This window comes from Bos javanicus, chromosome 18, assembly GCF_032452875.1.
Source record: "Bos javanicus breed banteng chromosome 18, ARS-OSU_banteng_1.0, whole genome shotgun sequence".
Lineage (NCBI taxonomy): Eukaryota > Metazoa > Chordata > Mammalia > Artiodactyla > Bovidae > Bos > Bos javanicus.
Genome location: NC_083885.1, coordinates 59687865 through 59694207, shown reverse-complemented (window position 1 = coordinate 59694207; position 6343 = coordinate 59687865). Strand labels below are relative to the sequence as shown.

The 6343-nt window shown below is 44.0% G+C and overlaps 1 protein-coding gene across 4 annotated transcripts in view; it reads left to right on the top strand.

The window, feature by feature from the left end:
• The first annotated feature begins 411 nt into the window (after positions 1–411).
• LOC133229645 (zinc finger protein 665-like) overlaps positions 412–6343 on the top strand; it is a 171845-nt gene continuing 165913 nt past the window's right edge. For 2 of the 4 annotated variants that reach the window (XM_061386223.1, XM_061386224.1), the window contains exon 1: positions 447–549. The gene's annotated coding sequence lies outside the window, so the exon portion shown is untranslated. Of the gene's footprint in view, positions 550–6343 lie in introns of all 4 variants that reach the window. The other 2 variants (XM_061386221.1, XM_061386222.1) reach the window with 2 other exon arrangements.

Here is a 6343-nt window from a genome sequence, read left to right as displayed (position 1 = left end):
CAAATGATCACATCCCTTAAGTCCTCCATCTCAGACACCCAAGTGCTGACCCTCAGTTGGTTGAACTCAGCACTATGCTGAGTTTGCTGGTTTGTAGGGCGTCAGTAGGGAATAGCCCATTTCTACCCAGGGAGAGTTTTGTATTTGTAATATAGAGACTAGTCCCATTCTTGTTTATTAAAACTGCCCAAGTTCTGAGATCCCTGAATTGCTTCAGCCTCACTAGCAGGATCTGAGCACACCATGCTGTGAAAAACAGCTTTTTATTGAGAATAAACCCTTTTAGTCTTAAGAGGAAGTATCTTGGGTTCCAACATAAGTTGAAGCTTTTACCTAGCAATGCTACAGAAGGTAACTTAGTGCTCTCAAAGTAACAGGCCCCGCCCCCCTCCGCGGCCCGCCCCTCCCACGAACTCTGCGCACAGCTGGTGCTCGCCCCGCCCCTGGTCGGAAGCCGCGGCTCTAATACCAAAAGCCCTTTCACACAGAGCCGGAAGTTGAAGAGCGCGGAGCCGAGGTCCCCGAGTGGCGCCTAAGCTTCCTTCTAGAGTAAGTTTGCAGAGCTCGCCACCCCTCCAATCCCCACCTCCGCCCCCGCTCACTCGTCCTCATGGTGTGGGAATTGCCAGCGACCTGAAAACCCAGGCACCCGGTGTTCGGCCCCGAATAGACGCTGCCGCTGCCGTTGCGGCCCAGTTATCTTTTCGTTTGGGTTTGAAGTGTTTCTGAGTCGGTTTCGGCCCTCTGTCCGCGTAGACACCGCCTCTGGCGACATTTTCCTGCTTAAAACCCTTTTTTACCTCTGGCGTCGCCAAGTAAAGCCCTCTCTCGGGAGTTGGAGTCGCGCCCCGCCGCGTCGCCTTCTCGACCGCTGGAGGCAGAGCCCGTCGCCCCCGCTCCCGGAGAGGCCGCGCCCCCTCCCTGGTCCCGGGATTCCGGAGAGCCCGCCCCGCTCCTGAGCCCTCTCCCTCCCAGCCCCTCTGTCCTCGCGTCTCCTCAGGCCGGTCCTTCTGCCCCGCAGGCCGCCGCCCCCCGCCCCCGCCTCTCTCCCCCCCCCCCCGCCTCTCCCCCCCCCCGCCTCTCCCCCCGCCCCCCCCCCCCCCCCCCCCCCCCTCCCCCCCCCCCGCCCCCCCCCCCCCCCCGCCTCTCCCCCCCTCCCCCCGCCTCTTTCCTGTCAGCCCGTCCCCTCACCCCGCGTAGGGTAGGTGACCTGGTCCAGCCTTGTGACCGCCAGTGCTGTTCCATGCCCAATTCAACTCGGTCGGAAAAGGTGGTCTTCCGGTCCGGGGGCGTCGCGTTCTGTGGCCCACTCAGTAAATTCAGGAGGCAGGAGGATCAGGAGAAGCAGAGTCAGAAGGACTGAGAGAAATAACTGAAACTGAGGAGAAAAGCATCAGGGAGAACCAATGGGAATACTGAGAATGGCTGAGGGACTTGCAAAGGGATAGTCAAGTCAAAGAGGTTAAGCCTTGAAAATAGCCAAGTGAGTAAAATAGAGAAGTATTAATAAATTAAAAAGCCAGATCTCCAGGGATTGGAAAACAGCATAGGGAGAACTGCCCTGTATCAGTTGATGGGAGCGGGGAGGCGAAGGGCGATGAGGGACGTCAGAGGTGGAGAGTCCCTAACTGGGTTTTGGCCGGGTTTGAGTCCAGGCCTCTTGGGTTAGAGTCCGGGGTTGTGTTTTCATCCGGTTGGGGTCCCGCCACAAGGGTTCAAGTCTCAATGTGAGGTGGCCGGTTTTATCATGGTGCTGGCAGATAAAGAGCTAAGGAGCAGAGGAAGAAAGGGCTGGAAGGAAGCATAGCCACGTGGCCTGCCAGAGAGTGGGGAGGAAGGGAGAGTCACAGCGAGAGAAGGGGAGTAATCTGGAGCGCAGAGAGGGAGCCGAAATGGGGGAAGAAAGAGGCAGACATAGGTATGGATTTTTGAAAGACTCAGGAAGGTTGGAGAAAGAGAGCATTTCGAAGGGGAACGAATTGCAGCAGCCTGAAACAGGACACGTGTGAGGCAGGAAATAGGACAGAAACAGCAGGAGAGCAGAGGGGGAGAGAAAGAGACACGGAGACTCAGATGGAGTAGGGAGATAGGTGAACAGAGGGGTAAGCTCGATCCAGGTGTGGCCAGTTGTTTGGATACAGATGATTTTTTTAGTTATACAGAGGAGGCTGAGAATTTCAAAACTCCTGTCTATAAGGCTTGTGTCTTTTTTTATTACTTGTGGCAGAAGATGACTTTTCATTTGCAAACCCTGTTGAGCCTGGGACAGTGGCTTGATTCACTGAGTTGTGAGTGAACTCCTTCCCTTGTCCTATCATAAGATAGAGGTCAGGGAAGAAGACACCTGGAGCAAGAAATGACTGACTCTGTCACTCTGTGATAGCTTTTTTTTTTTTTTTAATTTTTTTGGCTGTGCTGTATTCGGTTCTGTGCCGTGGGCTCAGGAATTGTGGCTCCCAGGTTCTAAAGCACAGGCTCAGTAGTTGTGCACAGGCTTAGTTGCTTGTACTTGTGGGATCTTCCTGAACCAGGGATAGAACCCATGTCCCCTGCATTGTCAGGCAGATTCTCATCCACTGTATCACTATTGGGTAGCATTTTTAAAGGAACACTTTTTTTTTAATGGATTCACATTTTCTCCTTTCTATATATATGGTGCTTTTTGTAGCTTGGAATAGGTCTTAATTCATTCAGTTTCTGTAATCATTTTTTTTTTCCTTTAATAGAAAATTATTTAATTAGTATACATGTGTTCCCCATCCTGAACCCTCCTCCCTCCTCCCTCCCCACACCATCCCTCTGGGTCGTCCCAGTGCACCAGCCCCAAGCATCCAGCATCGTGCATTGAACCTTGACTGGCACCTCGTTTCATACATGACGTTTCACATGTTTCAATGCCATTCTCCCAAATCTTCCCACCCTCTCCCTCTCCCACAGAGTCCATAAGACTGTTCTATACATCAGTGTCTCTTTTGCTGTCTCGTATACAGGGTTATCGTTACCATCTTTCTAAATTCCATGTATATGCGTTAGTATACTGTATTGGTGTTTTTCCTTCTGGCTTACTTCACTCTGTATAATAGGCTCCAGTTTCATCCACCTCATTAGAACTGATTCAAATGTATTCTTTTTAATGGCTGAGTAATACTCCATTGTGTATATGTACCACAGCTTTCTTATCCATTCATCTGCTGATGGACATCTAGGTTGCTTCCATGTCCTGGCTATTATAAACAGTGCTGCGATGAACATTGGGGTACACGTGTCTCTTTCCCTTCTGGTTTCCTCAGTGTGTATGCCCAGCAGTGGGATTGCTGGATCATAAGGCAGTTCTATTTCCAGTTTTTTAAGGAATCTCCACACTGTTCTCCATAGTGGCTGTACTAGTTTGCATTCCCACCAACAGTGTAAGAGGGTTCCCTTTTCTCCACACCCTCTCCAGCATTTATTATTTGTAGACTTTTGGATCGCAGCCATTCTGACTGGTGTGAAATGGTACCTCATAGTGGTTTTGATTTGCATTTCTCTGATAATGAGTGATGTTGAGCATCTTTTCATGTGTTTGTTAGCCATCTGTATGTCTTCTTTGGAGAAATGTCTATTTAGATCTTTGGCCCATTTTTTGATTGGGTCATTTATTTTTCTGGAGTTGAGCTGTAGGAGTTGCTTGTATAATTTTGAGATTAGTTGTTTGTCGGTTGCTTCATTTGCTATTATTTTCTCCCATTCTGAAGGCTGTCTTTTCACCTTGCTAATAGTTTCCTTTGATGTGCAGAAGCTTTTAAGTTTAATTAGGTCCCATTTGTTTATTTTTACTTTTATTTCCAATATTCTGGGAGGTGGGTCATAGAGGATCCTGCTGTGATGTATGTCAGAGAGTGTTTTGCCTATGTTCTCCTCTAGGAGTTTTATAGTTTCTGGTCTTACGTTGAGATCTTTAATCCATTTTGAGTTTATTTTTGTATATGGTGTTAGAAAGTGGTCTAGTTTCATTCTTTTACAAGTGGTTGACCAGATTTCCCAGCACCACTTGTTAAAGAGATTGTCTTTAATCCATTGTATATTCTTGCCTCCTTTGTCAAAGATAAGGTGTCCATATGTGCGTGGATTTATCTCTGGGCTTTCTATTTTGTTCCATTGATCTATATTTCTGTCTTTGTGCCAGTACCATACTGTCTTGATAACTGTGGCTTTGTAGTAGAGCCTGAAGTCAGGTAGGTTGATTCCTCCAGTTCCATTTTTCTTTCTCAAGATCGCTTTGGCTATTCGAGGTTTTTTGTATTTCCATACAAATTGTGAAATTATTTGTTCTAGCTCTGTGAAGAATACTGTTGGTAGCTTGATAGGGATTGCATTGAATCTATAAATTGCTTTGGGTAGTATACTCATTTTCACTATATTGATTCTTCCAATCCATGAACATGGTATATTTCTCCATCTATTAGTGTCCTCTTTGATTTCTTTCACCAGTGTTTTATAGTTTTCTATATATAGGTCTTTAGTTTCTTTAGGTAGATATATTCGTAAGTATTTTATTCTTTCTATTGCAATGGTGAATGGAATTGTTTCCTTAATTTCTCTTTCTGTTTTCTCATTATTAGTGTATAGGAATGCAAGGGATTTCTGTGTGTTGATTTTATATCCTGCAACTTTACTATAATCATTGATTAGTTCTAGTAATTTTCTGGTGGAGTCTTTAGGGTTTTCTATGTAGAGGATCATGTCATCTGCAAATAGTGAGAGTTTTACTTCTTCTTTTCCAATTTGGATTCCTTTTATTTCTTTTTCTGCTCTGATTGCTGTGGCCAAAACTTCCAAAACTATGTTGAATAGTAATGGTGAAAGTGGGCACCGTTGTCTTGTTCCTGACTTTAGAGGAAATGCTTTCAATTTTTCACCATTGAGGATAATGTTTGCTGTGGGTTTGTCATATATAGCTTTTATTATGTTGAGGTACGTTCCTTCTATTCCTGCTTTCTGGAGAGTTTTTATCATAAATGGGTGTTGAATTTTGTCAAAGGCTTTCTCTGCATCTATTGAGATAATCATATGGTTTTTGTTTTTCAATTTGTTAATGTGGTGTATTACACTGATTGATTTGTGGATATTGAAGAATCCTTGCATCCCTGGGATAAAGCCCACTTGGTCATGGTGTATGATCTTTTTAATGTGTTGTTGGATTCTGATTGCTAGAATTTTGTTTAGGATTTTTGCATCTATGTTCATCAGTGATATTGGCCTGTAGTTTTCTTTTTTTGTGGGATCTTTGTCAGGTTTTGGTATTAGGGTGATGGTGGCCTCATAGAATGAGTTTGGAAGTTTACCTTCCTCTGCAATTTTCTGGAAGAGTTTGAGCAGGATAGGTGTTAGCTCTTCTCTAAATTTTTGGTAGAATTCAGCTGTGAAGCCGTCTGGACCTGGGCTTTTGTTTGCTGGAAGATTTGTGATTACAGTTTCAATTTCCGTGCTTGTGATGGGTCTGTTAAAGTTTTCTATTTCTTCCTGGTCGAGTTTTGGAAAGTTGTACTTTTCTAAGAATTTGTCCATTTCTTCCTCGTTGTCCATTTTATTGGCATATAATTGTTGATAATAGTCTCTTATGATCCTTTGTATTTCTGTGTTGTCTGTTGTGATCTCTCCATTTTCGTTTCTAATTTTATTGATTTGATTTTTCTCCCTTTGTTTCTTGATGAGTCTGACTAATGGTTTGTCAATTTTATTTATCCTTTCAAAGAACCAGCTTTTGGCTTTGTTGATTTTTGCTATGGTCTCTTTTGTTTCTTTTGCATTTATTTCTGTTCTAATTTTTAAGATTTCTTTCCTTCTACTAACCCTGGGGTTCTTCATTTCTTCCTTTTCTAGTTGCTTTAGGTGTAGAGTTAGGTTATTTATTTGACTTTTTTCTTGTTTCTTGAGGTGTGCCTGTATTGCTATGAACTTTCCCCTTAGGACTGCTTTTACCGTGTCCCACAGGTTTTGGGTTGTTGTGTTTTCATTTTCATTCGTTTCTATGCAAATTTTGATTTCTTTTTTGATTTCTTCTGTGATTTGTTGGTTATTCAGCAGCGTGTTGTTCAGCCTCCATATGTTGGAATTTTTAATAGTTTTTCTCCTGTAACTGAGATCTAATCTTACTGCATTGTGGTCAGAAAAGATGCTTGGAATGATTTCTATTTTTTTGAATTTACCAAGGCTAGCTTTATGGCCCAGGATGTGATCTATCCTGGAGAAGGTTCCATGTGCGCTTGAGAAAAAGGTGAAATTCATTGTTTTGGGATGAAATGTCCTATAGATATCAATTAGATCTAACTGGTCTATTGTATCGTTTAAAGTTTGTGTTTCC